This window comes from Panthera pardus, unplaced genomic scaffold (assembly GCF_024362965.1).
Source record: "Panthera pardus isolate Hobbes unplaced genomic scaffold, ASM2436296v1 HiC_scaffold_10, whole genome shotgun sequence".
In the NCBI taxonomy this organism is placed as follows: Eukaryota; Metazoa; Chordata; class Mammalia; order Carnivora; family Felidae; genus Panthera; species Panthera pardus.
The window spans coordinates 38,409,809-38,426,310 of NW_026526655.1; the positions used below are offsets into that span (position 1 = coordinate 38,409,809).

The 16,502-nt window shown below is 38.2% G+C and overlaps 1 non-coding gene across 1 annotated transcript; it reads left to right on the plus strand.

Annotated features, from left to right (window-relative positions):
* The first annotated feature begins 339 nt into the window (after window positions 1-339).
* LOC128772791 (U1 spliceosomal RNA) lies at window positions 340-500 on the plus strand. Its single transcript, XR_008416944.1, has one exon. It is a non-coding gene; the product is annotated as a U1 spliceosomal RNA (small nuclear RNA).
* The last annotated feature ends 16,002 nt before the right edge of the window (window positions 501-16,502 follow it).

Consider the following 16,502-nt stretch of genomic DNA (forward strand, 5'->3'; position numbering starts at 1 on the left):
GAGTTGGAGGCTTAACCAACTGAGCCACCTAGGCACCCCTCTTGTATGTGAGGAAGGGCTTCCTGTATGTCCCCAGTAGACTTCCCCCTCACTTCATCATAGCAAGAATTTTGTCATAAGCTCTTGTTATATGCCAGTCTAGGATAAATACTGCCCCTGCCCCTTGCTTCACAGAACTAGAACTGGACTGGCCTCCCTGACACATATGGCTATGTGCAAAAGAAAGGACAGTTCACAAGAAAAAAGGAAAGGATTACAGATAGCAGTTAAAGGTGCTCGCTCTATGAAACTATCCAAAAGACACAATAAAAAAAAGCCATTTAAAAAACAACAAATTCCATACTTACCTGGCAGGGAAGATACCATGATCATGAAGGTGGTTTTCTCAGAGAGAGGCTTATCCATTGCACTCCAGATACGCTGACCCCTGTGATTTCCCCAAATGTGGGAAACTCCACTGATAATTTGCAGTAGTGGAAGTCTGCATTCTCACTCTCCCCTATAAACATATAAGAGCTTATCTTCTTAGATTAAGGTGTGCCATATAAGAGCTTATCTTCTTGGATTAAGGGGCAGATGCAGGGGGCAAGGGGTTGTATCCCCCTAAGAGGTTATAGCATAGAAACTAGTCTTGAAGCTATGGCCCAGAATGTTCCTTTGTGATAGATTTAAGAGAAATGATTAATCCAATCATTCCTCAACTACTGTAAGTACATCTTCTAACAGAAGAGAAGTGAAATTGGTCATTTATTTGTTTTATTAAAATTAAAATTCTCTTCCCAAATAATAAATTTTATTGAGTTTACAGATAACAAAAAATTGCATTTCATCCTAGCAGCTACCTCCAGATTTTCATCACAAATTTAAGGACACAAACCCTTTGTTTCCCTTGCAACATTTTTTTGCACAGGCCTATGAATACAAGATGCTGAATAACATTACAGTTGCAAACTAATTAATTTACCTAGGAAACCTCTGGAACTATCTCCCTCTCTAGCAACCACGGAAGGGAATATTCCAGGATTAAACATTTCTGTAAAGGCAATATATATTTTTATTCTTTTGCCTGTAAATTACCTGCCACAGGATGAAGTGGTTTCCATGGTAAATTGAGAGGATCAGTTCAGCAGATTATTATCGTGGCTTTGTTCCTAAGATTCAGGTTTCAAAGGGCTATTAACATCGGTGGAAAGATAATTGGGACTGGTACAAAAGTAGCAGAGAAGAATGTTGCTGCTACATTTAGTGTGTGTCGTGGTATTGTGCTAAGTCGTTGTACATGCATCAATCATTTAATCTTCTCACAACCCCATTAGGTTGGTGCTATATTATCCTAGTTTTACAGATGAAGAAAATAGGGTATGGAAAGGTCAAGTAACTTACCCAAAGGCATACTACTAGAAAGTGTAGTCATGTCTGTCGGAGTCAAGAGTTCATGCTGTTAACCACTGCACTGAGGGACCAAATGGTAGACAGGTCTACCTGGATTTAAATATTTTCAATACAGTCCCTTACCACAGTACTTGACTTAGGCCTTCCTTTTTAAGCAATTAATAAAAAAAAAAAAAAATGCAACCAATCACTAATATCCTGTACCTTTTTAATTCTAGAGCTCTGATTCTCATAGTGTGGTCCCCAAACCAATAGCATCTGGCATCACCTGTGAACTTGTTAGAAATGCAAATGTTCAGGGACGCCTGGGTGGCTCAGTCGGTTAAGCGAATGACTTCGGCTCAGGTCATGATCTCGCGGTCCGTGAGTTCGAGCCCTGTGTCGGGCTCTGTGCTGACAGCTCAGAGCCTGGAGCTTGTTTCAGATTCTGTCTATCTCTGACCCTTCCTGGCTCGCACTCTGTCTCTGTCTCACTCTCTCTCTCAAAAATAAACATTAATAGCATTAAAGAAAAAAAGAAAAGAAATGCAAATGTTCAGTCCTCAGTGGAGATCTGCTGAGGAAGAATCTCTGGTGTGTGGGCACATACTCTCTAACAACCTTTCCAGATTCTGATGCATACCCAAGCTAAAGGAGTACTGTTCTAGGAAGAACGGATACATGTTGGTTAGGCTTCCTTCCTCCTACAGAGGGTTGCCTAAGCTCATAGGTCAGGGGTGACTGAGATCCGTGCTCAGTTTTTCTCTCTTGTCCTGCATTGTTCCACTATGTCTTCACTGAGCTCTTTAGCTGACAGATTATTGTGTCTTAAAAGTCTCAGAGTCCTCACTGCTATGCTTACTGCTGGGGGATCGCAGATCTTTGCAGAGAACTGTTGCTACATTTTCTTCTTTTTCCTCTGGTTTTATGTTGCTTTCTACTTTTCACTTCTGTTATCTCCATGTCCTCCTTTTGTCTATTTTTCTCTCCATATTTTTCCTGAGTATACTGTGCTGTGTGTGACACATTGTCCTAACCTACCTCCTTTTTCTCTCATAGCAGGATGGACTATTAATTACGCTTCAGGAAACTGTGATTTGGGCACAAGAGTACTGGCTTCTTGGTGGTGCCAAAAGGAAAACACTTCTATTTGTAGGCAATTCCCTAAAAAATATCTTTGTATACTTTCTCTTTCCTGAGAAGAATCATTTGATTTCTCACTAAGCTGAAAATGTTTTGAGGACAGGACTTGTGCCATGAAAAAGAACAGTCCTCCAAGGTAATCACCTCCTTTTTTTTTTTTAATGTTTATTTGAGAGAGAAAGAGAGACAAACTGTGAGTGGGGGAGGGGCAGAGAGAGAGGGAGACACAGAATCCAAAGCAGGCTCCAGGCTCTGAGCTGTCAGCACAGAGCCCAAGGCAGGGCTTGAACCCACGAACCGTGAGATCATGACCTGAGCTGAAGTCGGACACTCAACTGACTGAGCCACCCAGGTGCCCCTACAATTTTGGTAAAAATACGTAATAGAAAAAAAATTGTGGTAAGATACGTAATATAAAATTTACCATTTTAACCATTTATTTTGGTGTAGAGTTCAGTGGTACTCAGTACATTCATATTGTTGTGCAATCATCATGACCGTCCATCTCCAGAATTCTTTACCTTGCAAAACTGAAACTCAGTACTCAGCCCCAGGCAACCACCATTCTACTTTCTGTCTCTGTGAATTTGACTACTCTAGGTACCTCATATACATGGAATCATACAGCATTTATCTTTTTGTGGCTGGGTTATTTCACTCAATGTCCCTAAGTTTTACCTGTGCTACAGCATGTGTCGGTATTTCCTTCCTTTTGAAGTCTAAATGATATTCAACACATGGGTTGTTTCTGCCTTTTGGCTGTAGTGAATAATGCCGCTATGAACATGGGTGTACACATATCTGAGGACCATCACCCACTTTTACACGTAGCAGCACTATTAACCCATAAGTGCTTCCTATGTTTAGGATAGAGAGGTATATGTGGAGGAGGAAGAGTAACAGGTGGGCGTGTAGGAGCGTATCTAGGGCCTCTGAGACATGCTGGCATCTAACAAAGTGGAATGCTCTATAGCAGATTTAACTACAAGCATATTTCAGTTTCCTTGTTCTTATCTCTCTGCCAGCACCCACCAACAATCATTTTCATTTTGCTCCTTGGACTTTTGTTCTCTTTTTCTTCTGTCTAGACTTAGAGTCTCTGGTTGTTGTCTTAGTTCCTACTTTTATTCTCCTCACTCTGCTTTTATTGACTAAGCTTTGGCAATTTGTCATCTCCTCAGTTTCTGACCTCAATCTAGCAACTACATTTTGGATTCTTTTCACTGATTGTTTGAGGAGACCCATCTCAGCACCAGTTATCAGAAAGAAGGAAGATCCAGCATCCTCCATCCCGCTAGGCATCAGAGTAAGTCAGGTGCACTGGAGTGGGAGCTATTGGGTTAGACTAAATGGACCTGGCACCAGCATATACCCATGACATGTGACCCACCCACAAAACACTGGAAAAAAAATAACAGCTTGAAAATCAGGCTAACACCTCCCGACAGACTCTGCTGGCTCTGTTTCTCTCAAAGAACTTCTTCTCAAAGAACAAATGAGTATTGTCATGCGGATACTCTCACTGGAGAGTCTCTAGAGCCTTTATAATGTGACTCATCGGATTGAGGGTTTTGAGACAGAGCCGGGGACTTTTCAGTGTACCCCTCTCGGCATTGGCCTCTGCAGTCCAGTAAAGGAGCCTGAAACATCCAGTAAAGGAGCGTGAAACCTTCCCATGTGTTTCATTTCTTAGGGGCTTTGGAGCAGGACTTTGGCAGCAGGTGATTGTCCAGAAGAGAGGCCTGGAGACACCTGACAGCAAGTGTAAGTTTGCAGTAGCCCCTGTAGCAGCAGAGGGAAAAAAGGGTCACACAGCTTTAGGAAGAGCCACTGAACATGCTGAACAGCTGCCTCAGACCATAGGTGTGACAGGGGTTCAAAATCAGCTGTCCACAGAAACTCTCTGCCTTCACTGAAATGGGCTTTCCTTGGAGGAATTCCTAGCCCCTAAAAACAAAAACAAACAAAAAAATTCCACCATCGTTCTGCTGGCTATGAGTGCACTAATTTCTCCTTTTAAGAACTTCCCACCTTCTTTCATTAAGTCAGTTTTTCTGAATGTCAACTTTGTGTCATAAATCATGTTACCCTCTGACAGAAAGATGATGATCTTTTCGTTCAATAAACTGTTAGTCTTTCATTTTTCTTTTCCTTCTGGTACCGGAAAATCCCCTTTAACTTAACTGGGGGCAAGTACTGTTTTTCTAAATAGCCAAGCTCATAGTAATAATAGCTTTTTTTTTTTCTTGAGTGCCTATTACATACTAGGCACTTTACACAGATATCTGTAATCTTCCCAGCAATCGCCAGGGTAGAATTATTCTTCCTACTTTGAAGTTAAGGAAACAGAGACTCAAAGAAATTAAGTAATTCACCAAATCATAAAAATAAAGGTAAAACTGAAACAGGTCTTCTTATATTATACTATTAGTTGAGAAAAGTTCGGTTTGGAGTTGGAACTCCTTGGAAACTCTGCTTTTCACCAAGTCATAAGTAATTCAACATTAAAAGGTTAATTAATCAATGGAAATAAGATGTCTACAATTCTTTCTAGATATGTCAATTTGCTTCTACCATCATCCCTCTTTTACTGAGATTGTGTCTCAAATAGACATTTGTCCCTCAATTGTGATAGAAACCTTCTGCTAACCCTGTTTTTAGCATTAAAAAAGTTTAAACCTAATGTGTTTTTCTTTAGTGGCCTAGCACCAGGATTAGGGAAGATATACATTAATAAGTTTGTAGATGAGACACTCATATGATAATAAAGGCAACTGTGGAATGTTGTGCAGACTTGGCTTTCTGGTACCACTCTATAAATGTCCTAACATATGAGTAACTATTACTTTGGTCCTGTAGCCCTTTAAGAGGAAACTAAAGATTCTTAAAACTTAACAAAATTCCCCCAAACAAACATCAAACAAAAATTAATGAAATTTATTTTGCCTTAAAGTTCTTAGAGATATTTTCTATATCTCTATATGTTTGAATATGCTTAATAAAATATATTAGTTATTTAAAATGGATCTGTTAATAAAATTAGCCATAATACTACATCAGACGATGTCACAATATTTCATATGTATGTACAGTGACAGAATTCTAGTTAAAGTGACACACATTTAGCTAAAGTTTACATTACACTAAAAGCCCAAGTTTTCTGCTGTCTCACCATTAATCACACTTACTGACCAATGTCTAATAAGTTTGGAAAATCAGAGAATCCATGTTGGCTAATGTTAACATTCATAGGTACAGAATTTGAATGTGGAATATTGAATAAGGGATCTCCTTTTCCAGGGGTAAGCAAACAATAGATAACAGGTCGAATCTGGCCTGTTGTCTATTTTCATAAATAATGTTTTATTGTTTACCTTGTTTACCTATTGTCTATAGTGCCTTTCACATTACAACAGCAGAGGTGAGTAGTTGTAATAGAGACCGTATGCCCCACAAAGCTGAAATATTTATTATCTGGTCCTTTACAGAAAGTTTGCTAACTCCTCATTTAGTTCAATCTTCCCAATATGTAGATAAGGACATATATCTAGATCCTTTGATAATATTTTCATAGATCTCAATAAACATCATGCTCTGCCTAAATATATGAACATGTTCTTTAGCCAAAACTCACTATCTTTTCCCACATGTCTTACCATTCTCAAGACAAGTACATATTTGTCTCACATATTGTATTCTTTTTTAACGGTTCCAGACCACCACAATAAAGCAAATATTGCAGTTAAGCAAGTCACATGAATTTTTTGGCTTCCTGGTGCATATAAAAGTTATGTTTACACCATACTGTGGTATATTAAGTGTGCAATAGCATTACATCTAAATATATGCATACCCTAATTTTAAAATATTGCTAAAAAATGCTAGGCATCATCTGAGCTTTCAGCAAGTCATAATGTCTTTGCTGGTGGAAGGCCTTGCCCTGATGTTGATGGCTGCTGACCGATCAGGGTGGTAGTTGCTGCAGGTTGGGTGGCTGTGGCAGTTTCTTAAAATAAGACAAAAATGAACTTTATCACATCAATTGACTCTTCTATTCATGAACGATTTCTCTACAGCATGTGATGCTATTTGATAGCATTTTACCCACTTCTCAAGTTTTATCATGAGATTGCAGCAACTCAGTCACATCTTCAGACTCCACTTCTAATTCTAGTTCTCTTGCTATATCTACCATATTGGCAGTAACTTCCTCTACTGAAGTCTTGAACTCCTCAATGTCATCCATGAGGGATGGAATCAACTTCTTCCAACTTCCTGTGAATGATGATATTTTGACCTGTTCTCATGAATCACAAATATTCTTAATGGCATCTCGAATGGTGCATCCTTTCCAGAGGTTTTCAATTTACTTTGCCCAGCTCCATCAGAGAAATCACTATCTATGGCAGCTATAGCCTTATGAAATGTATTTCCTTGACCTGTGGGCTGCAGAATGGATGTGTTAGCAGGCATGAAAACAACATTAATCTTATTGTACGTCTCTACCAGAGCTCTTGGGTGACGAGGTGCATTGTCAATGAGCAGTAGTATTTTGAAAGGAGTATTTTTTTCTGAGCAGTAGATTTCAACAGTGGGCTTAAAATATTCAGTAAGCCATGTTGTGAACAGATGTACTGTCATCCAGGCCTTTTTGTTCCTTTTATAGAGCACAGGCAGAGTATATCTGATTAATTCTTAAAGATCCTCAGATTTTCAAAATGTTCAATGAGCTTTGACTTCAACTTAAAGTCACCAGTTGCATTAGCCTCTAACAAGAGAGTTAGCCTAAATCCAAAAGATTTAAAGCCAGGCATTGACTTCTACTATATAGCTATGAAAGTCCCAGATGGTATCTTCTTTCTATAGCATGCTGTTTGGTCTACATGGAAAATCTGTTATTTAGTGTAGCCACCTTGATCAATTATCTTAGCTAGATCTGGAAAATTTGCACAGTTTCTACATTAGCTCCTGCTGCTTCACCTTGCATTTTTATGTACTATAGATGGCTTTTTCCCTAAAACCTCGTGAAGTAAACTCTGCTAGCTTCAAACTTCTTGTTCAGCTTCCTTACCTCTCTCAGACTTCTTAGCATTGAAGAGAGTTAGGGCTTTGTTCTAGATTAGGCTTTGGCTTAAACCATGTTCTAGATTAGTTTGTAGCTGGTTTGATCTTCTGCCCAGACCACTAAAACTTTGTCTATATCAGCAGTAGGTCTATTTTTCTTTCTTATCATTTGTGTGTTCACTGGAGTAGTACTTTTAATTTCCTTCAAGAACTTTTCCTTTGGGTTCACAATTTGGTTAACCAGTGCAAGAGGTTTAACTTTTAGCCTACCTCACTTTTGACAGGCCTTCTTTAGGAAGCTTAATCATTTCTAACTTTTGACCTAAAGTGAAAGACAAAAGACATGTGACTCTTCCTTTCAGTTAAACACTTAGAGGCCATTTTAGGGTTATTAACAGGCCTAATTTAAATATTGTTGTGTCTCAGGGAATAGGAAGGCCTGAGGGGGAAATGGACAGGAATGGCTGATTTGTAAAGCAGTCAGAACATGCACATTTATCAGTTAGGTTTGCCATCTTATATGGGTGTGGTTTGTGGTGCCCCAAAACAATTAGAATAGTAACATCAAAGATCACTAATCACAGATCACTGTAACAAATATAATAATGGAAAAGTTTGAAATATTGCGAGAATTACCAAAATGTGACCCAGAGACATGAAGTTAGCAAATATTTGGAAAAATGGTAGTAATAGTCATGCGTGATCCAGGGTTGCCACAAACCTTGAATTTGTAAACAGAGTGTATGTGAAGTGAGATAAAGTGAAGCATAATAAAACATGTATGCCAGTATTAAATAAATAAAAAACATTATTCAAAAACACTTTTCAAATACCTCTAATTACAAGGTCCTGTACTGAGCCCAGGTTTTAAAAATGACCAAGACCCTCTTACAGCTCATGCCTTTGAAAAGCTAAAGTCCTTTGGAGGAAAATAGACATACAAGCAGAAAAACTGATATAAGGAATATCCCAAATAATGATTACCTTGATCATTCTTCCCATTAGTGTTACCCGAGTTTCGGTATTCATTAACTGAACATATTAATATGCCATCTAAAGCTTCTTAAACTGTACTTCCATTAAAGCAAATTTCTATTGCACACTTCACCCTGAAGAGGATCCTCTGGCTTTAACTACATTTTTAAAATACAGGAATACTGGGGTTTTTTTCCAGGTTTATTGAAATATAATTGACCCATAACATTTTGTAAGTTTATGGTATATAGTGTGTTGATTTGAGAGAAATACTGCTTTTATAAAACACATAGTATCACTAAGTAATATAATAATGCTAAAGCAAGCTTTTGTTATCTGTAGTTATTATCAGGATCATGATTTTATTTATTTTAGACAACAATCTGTAGGAAAAAACAACTATATTAAAAATGGCATTTTTCTCTATTGAATAGAAAGAAATCCAATTATTTTCTCCTTGACTTCTATTTTTTCATCCTGTCCCCTCTCTCCTTATTTCTTTAAATAAAACATTTCCTTCTAAAATTTTTAAAAATTAAAAAAAAAAAATGTTTATTTATTTTTGAGAGAGACAGAGCATGAGTGGGGGAGGAGCAGAGAGAGAGGGAAACACAGGATCTGAAGCAGGATCCAGACTCTGAGCTGTCAGCACAGAGCCTGACACAGGGCTCAAACTCATCAACTGTGAGATCATGAGTGGAGCCAAAGTTGGATGCTTAACCGACTGAGATACCCAGGTGCCCCTAAAACATTTCATTCTAGAAGTCTTTTTATTATAATATCCCATTATTATATTATTCCCAAGAAATGTTAAATCTGAGATTCAGTAATTTAAACACTTGACCTAGTAGGTCAATAACATACTAGAATATTCAGCAAATGTACATAGTGCTTTATATTCAAAACATTTTCTTTATTCTTCTGAATGAACTTTTTTAATTTTCTCTATAAGAAAACCAATATAACCCAAAATGTTAAAATTTTTTGTCTGATTTTAATGGTGAGAGACAGCACAAATGTAATTAAAAATATGGATTGCAAGGCTGAGGTTCTGTTGTCTTTCATTTTGCAGTAACGGAGAATGAAGTGGTGAAAAAAGGATAATCAGGCTGAAAATCCATATTTTTGTTTTTGATGATCTACTCTCAGTTTCCTTGGAAACAGAACTGACAGCCACAGAATTGCTGGCATTATGTTTTCTTTTCTTTTTAAGCTTTAAAGCACCCAAGTGAAGGCAAGGTTTTATGGCTATAATCTGTAGACTCTGACTTATTTTCAAACAAATTAAAAACAAGTATTTATTGAATACCTATTACATATAAGGTACTATGAGGTAAAATTAACAAGTATGAGAGAGGGCTTTAAACCAACTAAGTGGAATAAATTTTAGTTTCTAAGTGCCAATCTATTATATTTTTGGGTTTTATTTTGTTTTGTTAAGAAAAGGAGAGAGGAAATAGGCTTTATCTAAAAAAAAAAAAAAACCTATAGTGTGAGCATAGTACATTGAAACTAGTGTAGTTTAGTGAAATTAATTTAATTTAATTAATTTATTTATTTTTAAATATGAAATTTATGGTCAAATTGGTTTGCATACAACACCAGTGCTCATCCCAACAGGTGCCCTCCTCAATACCCATCACCCCCCCCCTCCCTCCCACCCCCCATCAACCCTCTGTTCTCAGTTTTTAAGAGTCTCTTATGCTTTGGCTCTCTCCCTCTCTAACCTCTTTTTTTTTTCCTTCCCCTCCCCCATGGTCTTCTGTTAAGTTTCTCAGGATCCACATAAGAGTGAAAACATATGGTATCTGTCTTTCTCTGTATGACTTAGTGAAATTAATTTTAGAAAACAACTAGATTCCTACACAAGACAGCATGATTCCATCTTCCTGTATGCAAAAACTGGGGAATATGTGGGTCGTTACTATGTGTTGAGGAAACAGTTTTTGCTTCCAAGAAATAAAACAAAAACTAAAGCGAGCTTAAATAGTTTAAACCTAAAATGTTTTCTGAGAAACTGATATATTAATGAATTTGCTAAATATTTCAGTTGAGAGGTTACTGTCAAATTATTATAATATAATCTTTTCCTTTATGAAAACTTGCATTCATTTGTTTTAAGAGACTTAATTCAATTAAAATATCATAAACTTTCAGAAATCATTTGTCAAATATCTTCATTTTACCTACGAAAAAACTGAGGCCTAAGGAGATGGAGACGCTCTCTCTAAATCATACCTGGGTGGCAGAACTAGAAGTGCAAGAACTGAGATTTCTTGATTACCAGTGTTCTTTAGTGCTCTATTAGTAATAAAGTTCATTGAGGTTTCATTTTGCAAATATTTTAATTTTACACAATTCTTGGCAACTCTTCTATTGTTTAAAAACAAGATACAATAAGAAATAAAAATACTTTATGAACATGTATCCAAATGAAAGAACCAACAAATGTAGCTTTAATAGGCACATTTAAGTTCTGAGTGAACTATGAAGCTGTATGCTTTTCAGAAAGTGTCAGAAGTAAACATCAGAATGATCAAAAAGCCTCTCATTACTGTGAATTGTGGGAAGCTCACCTTCTTAATTCTTCCAATAGTAGCATCTATCTATCAACTCAATCACTCAGTAATTCAAGGAGCACTCTTTGAACCCCTGTTACATTATGTATATAAATCATTTTTCTCTGGGATCCCTTTCCCCCTAACCAGTTAAATACTTCCTCTCTTGTGCTCCAATACCCCTTGTTCATATCTCTATTCTAACACTTACCATACTATAGTGCAGTTATGTTATGTACTTACCTTAGATTCCTTGACATCAATGACTCATTTATCTCTTATAAATCAGACTCAGTGGTCTCATTTCTCTTTTTCCTAATCTCTGTTATGGAGCTTGGCACATAATAGTCAATTAAATGTCTCATCACTACATAATACCTATTTTTGGTTTTCCCTTGATGAGAGAGCTACAGGAAAGCAAGAGATCTATGTTAGCTGAGAAGACCAGGAAAATTGCAGAGCAAGAGTATGGAACACTGTTGACTAGGTCCTCACTATTGATCACCTCTGGCTGACTGCCAAGTTCATTTCTTAAAATGGTAATTCCCAAGTATTTCCACTCTCTTTGAGCATTAACCCTTCCTTCAATCCCTTATTTCCACCCAATGGGTTTTATTCCTACATAAACATTAAGTTTATCCAGTGAAATTTTCCTCATCTTAATCTTCTCCATTTCAATATTTTCTTTCTTCTCAGGTTTCTGAAAAAGATGTATTTCTCCTCCTTCTCCTTTTCATTTAAGATCGTTCTTTACTAGCTCCTATTTATCTGCTTAAAAATGTATTTTGGTGAACTTTTAACTAGAAAAAGTTTAGTGAACCTACTACTTAAACTGCTTTCATATATTCATGAAAAGGAGGGTAGAACTGCCTATATTTACAGCTTCCATTTTCTTATTCTTATTTGTTTCTTAAAACACTTTAATCTGCATTTTCTCCTCACTGCTCAAATGAAATAACATTCTTTATTATTATTATTATTATTATTATTATTATTATCATTATTATTTTAGAGAGAGTGTGGCCAAAGGGGGAGAGGTACCTATTAGGGAGAGAGAAAGAGAATCTTAAGCAGGCTCCCCGCTCAGAGCAGAGCCCAACACAGGGCTCAGTCCTATGATGCTGGGATCATTACCTGAGCCAAAATCAAAAGTCAGAGGCTCAACCAACGGAGCCACACAGGTGCCCCTGAAATAACATCCTTGAAGTGACTTTTCCTTTATGATTTAAAATTTGTGCAAGAAGTGCTAGATACTACCAAAAAAACTAATTTATTTTTAAAATGTTATTTATTAATTTTTGAGGGGGGGGGATGGGCAGAGAGGGGCAGAACCTCAAGCCCCTCCGATGTGGGGCTTGAAGGCACAAACTGTGAGATCACAACCTGAGCTGAAATCAAGAGTCAGATGCTCAACTGACTGAGCCACCCAGCCCCTCCCCTCAAAAAACTAACTTAAAAGAAACTTTTCACATACATCCTTTATCTGTTCTCATTCTAAACACACAGAACTTCTAGACTTTTTTTTTTACTTCATTACTGAATGCTATAGAAAGAAATAAAAATCTTTAAGTTCCATAGAGAGAATTCCATAACAGTATGGAATCTCTGTTGCTCATAGTGATCATTGACTAGGATTGAAAATAAAAAAACAGCATCCCAGACCACATAATTTGTGGAGGTGATCCCAATTATTCATACTGCTTTCATTATGCAGAAACTAAAAAAAAAAAAAAAAGCCAAGAAATTAATATAAGTGGGCCCAGCCAAAGAAAATCTCTACAACCTAAGAGAGGTGCAGGACCCTGATGTATGTAATTCATCTTGAAGATGAGTTTACAAACCAAAATTACAAAGCAGTTGAGGAAATCTGACATCATGAGAGGTAGCATGGATAGCATCATGAGAGATACGTATGGGAGAAATAACAATGAGGAATTCTATATAACACATAAATGATCTTTAGAATGAAGGTATTTAAAATATTTTTAAAGAGATTTAAAAAGAAATTTTTAATGGTTGTTTTTTATTTATTTTGAGAGAAAGAGATAGAGAGCAAGCAGGGGAGAGGCAGAGAGAGAAGGAGACAGAATCCCAAGCAGGCTCCACACCATCAATACAGAGCCTGATGCGGGTCTTGAAACCACAAACTGTGAGATCATGACCTGAGCTGAAATCAAGAGTGGGGCATTTAACCGACTGAGCCACACAAGGGCCCCAAAGAGATTTTTAAAATACCAATGAACTCCATAAGGTAAGAGTAGAATCTTATGAGAGACCAAGGACAGATGAATTTGAATAAAAAAAGAGAAATTTTAGACATAAAAAAATAGTCATTGAAATAGGACAACTTCTCAGCATATAGGATAAATAATAAACATTTAAGACCATGAATTGGGTGAACTAGATCACATGGGATAAAGACTGAGAACCCAAAGGAGTAGGAGAAAACTCAGTGGAAAATGGTATTAAGACAACAGAGGACAATGTTTTAAGGAAGTGGCAGAAAGATCAAATTTGACTGAAAAGTGTCATTTGGATTTGGTAATTTGGTCAGTGGGTACCTTTACCAGAACAGTTTCCTTGGAGTGATAGTGGGGGAGACAAAAATTATGGTGTGTTGAGTGATGGATGGGAGGTGAGGAATTGGAGGTAAGTATTGGCACACCTTTAGGAACCTTGACTGAAATAAGAAGGCAAGAGCTACAGGTGATAATTGCAGGGAGGATTATTCTCTTTTGAAATGAATAAGATTTAAGCATATTAATATGCTTTGGGGGAGGGAAGATAGATGGCAAGTGATTGACAGAGACTTTAACTTGATAGAACTAATTTCCCAAAGAGAAAGGAGGAGGGGATGAAACTAAAACACAAGTAAAGGGATTTGCTTTTGATGTCCTCTGAGGAACAGCAAAGTACCATAATAATGCTTACTTCATGCCAGGTATTGTTCCAAGCATTTTAGATATCTTAACTGAACTGGATGGAAATGATGAACTTGAGAGTGAAAAATGAATGTTTATCTGAAAATCCAAATGATCTTTTTTTTAAATTTTTTTTTATTATTTTTTTAACGTTTATTTATTTTTGAGACAGAGAGAGACAGAGCATGAACGGGGGAGGGTCAGAGAGAGAGGGACACACAGAATCTGAAACAGGCTCCAGGCTCTAAGCCATCAGCACAGAGCCTGACGCAGGGCTTGAACTCACGAACTGCAAGATCATGACCTGAGCCGAAGTCGGACACTTAACCGACTGAGCCACCCAGGCGCCCCGAAAATCAAAATGATCTTTAGAAATACGAAGATAAAACTGTGTACTAATAATTTCTAAAAGAGAAGGAAGAAGAATTAGTGAAGGGAGCTTAAAAAGTGGTGGTTTGATGAACAGGAGAGGAAGTTGACCAGAAACATAAAAGTATTTCAGAATAGTAATGCAAATGATTGTGTCATTTTCTCCTATAGTGCTCAGATATACTAGTGTCAGAGCTCAGACACAGACTGTGATGACCCATGGCTGGAAGTCTGTAAGCAGCCTAGGATGGCGAGACAGAGTTCAGGAAGTTGACAGCACTGGCAGAGGGTGGTTAATTGAGGCTCACTGGGGTTAGGTTAGATATGAAAGGAGGTGAGGCCAGGAGGGGGATAATAATGGATAGGAAAAAAGAAAGTAAAAGAGTTGAAACAGAAAGATTACAAACGTAAAAAGTCCATTAACTCTCTATCCGACGACTCCTTTCTGAGGCATCAGGTTGCCACAAGCCATGAAGGCCACCAGAAGAGTATGCTACGTCATCTTCAAGTTCAGGGTTTTCTCCATGTAGCATTATAGTCCACTGACCAGCGTTACTGGCATCACCAAGGAGCTTGTTAGAAATGCAGAATCTTGGGGCACCTGGGGGGCTCAGTTGGTTAAGTGTCTGACTTCAGCTCAGGTCATCATGTCACAGTCAGTGAGTTTGAGCCCCGCATTGGGTTCTGCACTGTCAGCACAGGGTCCTCTGTCTCCCTGTCTCTGCCCCTTCCCCCACTCACTCTCGCTTTCAAAAATAAACATTAAAAAAAAAAAAGGAAAGAAATGCAGAATCTTAAGCCCCACTCCAGAAATACTGAAGCAGAATCTGCTTAACAGAATCTCCAAGTGATTCATACCACATTAAGAGGCACTGGGGTAGAAAGAGTGTAGATTCACCCTCGGTTTGTATGTGCTGGTCATGATATGCTAGAAGAAACAAGGGGCAGACATTCTGTGATGCTCTTGAGCTCCCAGACTTTATTACCTATTTTGTATTTATTATTTATATTGTATTTTGTACTTATTACCTATTTTATGTATAACTTAAATCGTTTTCCAAATGATTTGTCATCCTGTACACTAACTCCTCCCTAATTCCATCTCACAAAACTGAAATGAAGTGAAATGAAATTTAGTGTCAAAATTAATTCTAGGGAAAAATTTGCAGTTAGCCACACACACACACACACACACACACGCATCTGTTCTTCGGTCTACTTTAAAGAGTGATACTGTGTCTTCGCATAACATTCCAATGTAATGAAGTCACTATTCATGATTACGAATGGTTTTTGAACTGCTTTTCACCCCCTTCTTTGTGCAAACCAAACTGAAATTCTTCTAAATTTGAAGTAAGTCACTTGAGAGTCTGAGTGGAAGCTCGAGCGAAATTGTCTCTTCACATTAATTTGGAACCGAATTCCGAAGAGGTGAAGATCCTGGGGAGCAAGGCAAGACAGCGTCCAACTGGTCACGCTGACAACTGTTGGAAGCGTCAGTGTTCATGGAAATTTTAATACCGTTTTCTAAAGACTCGCAATGCTTTTTGTGATTCAGGCTTTCATCTTACACCAAGAACTGAATCTTGTCGACCTGCTGGCTGTTATTTATGTGCTGGTGCTTTTAAGTGCTGTTCCCTACTGGGCCAAGGTCTCTGGTCAAAGAGCGGGAAAAAACCATTTGTTCCCTTCTCTAGCTAACTGGTCCTGGGAGCTGTGAACGTGCCCCACCACCACTGGGAGAACCGAAATTGCGGAGGCCTGAGGCATTTCAAAAGCGAATGTGGTTTTTAAATTGCGCAGGGCTAGAGAGGTTTGCGACGTGACAGCTGACGGTCCCCTTCCCCTCGCGGGGTCAGCTCCCTACCAGTAAGCGTCTCTCCCTCTCCAGGTTAACTCACCACACACCCACGCCCTCCCACCCCCCGCCCCCCGCCAGCCCTTCCCCCTCCTCGCCTCCTAGGTTCCCGCGCCCTCCTCTTCATTCCCTCAGCCAGCCTCTCATAGCCTTTCGCGCCCCCTTCCTCCTTTTCCCTCTCATTGTTCCCTCCCTTTTTTCCCTTCGGTCTCTCGCCCTGCCCACCCCGCTTTCATCCCTTCT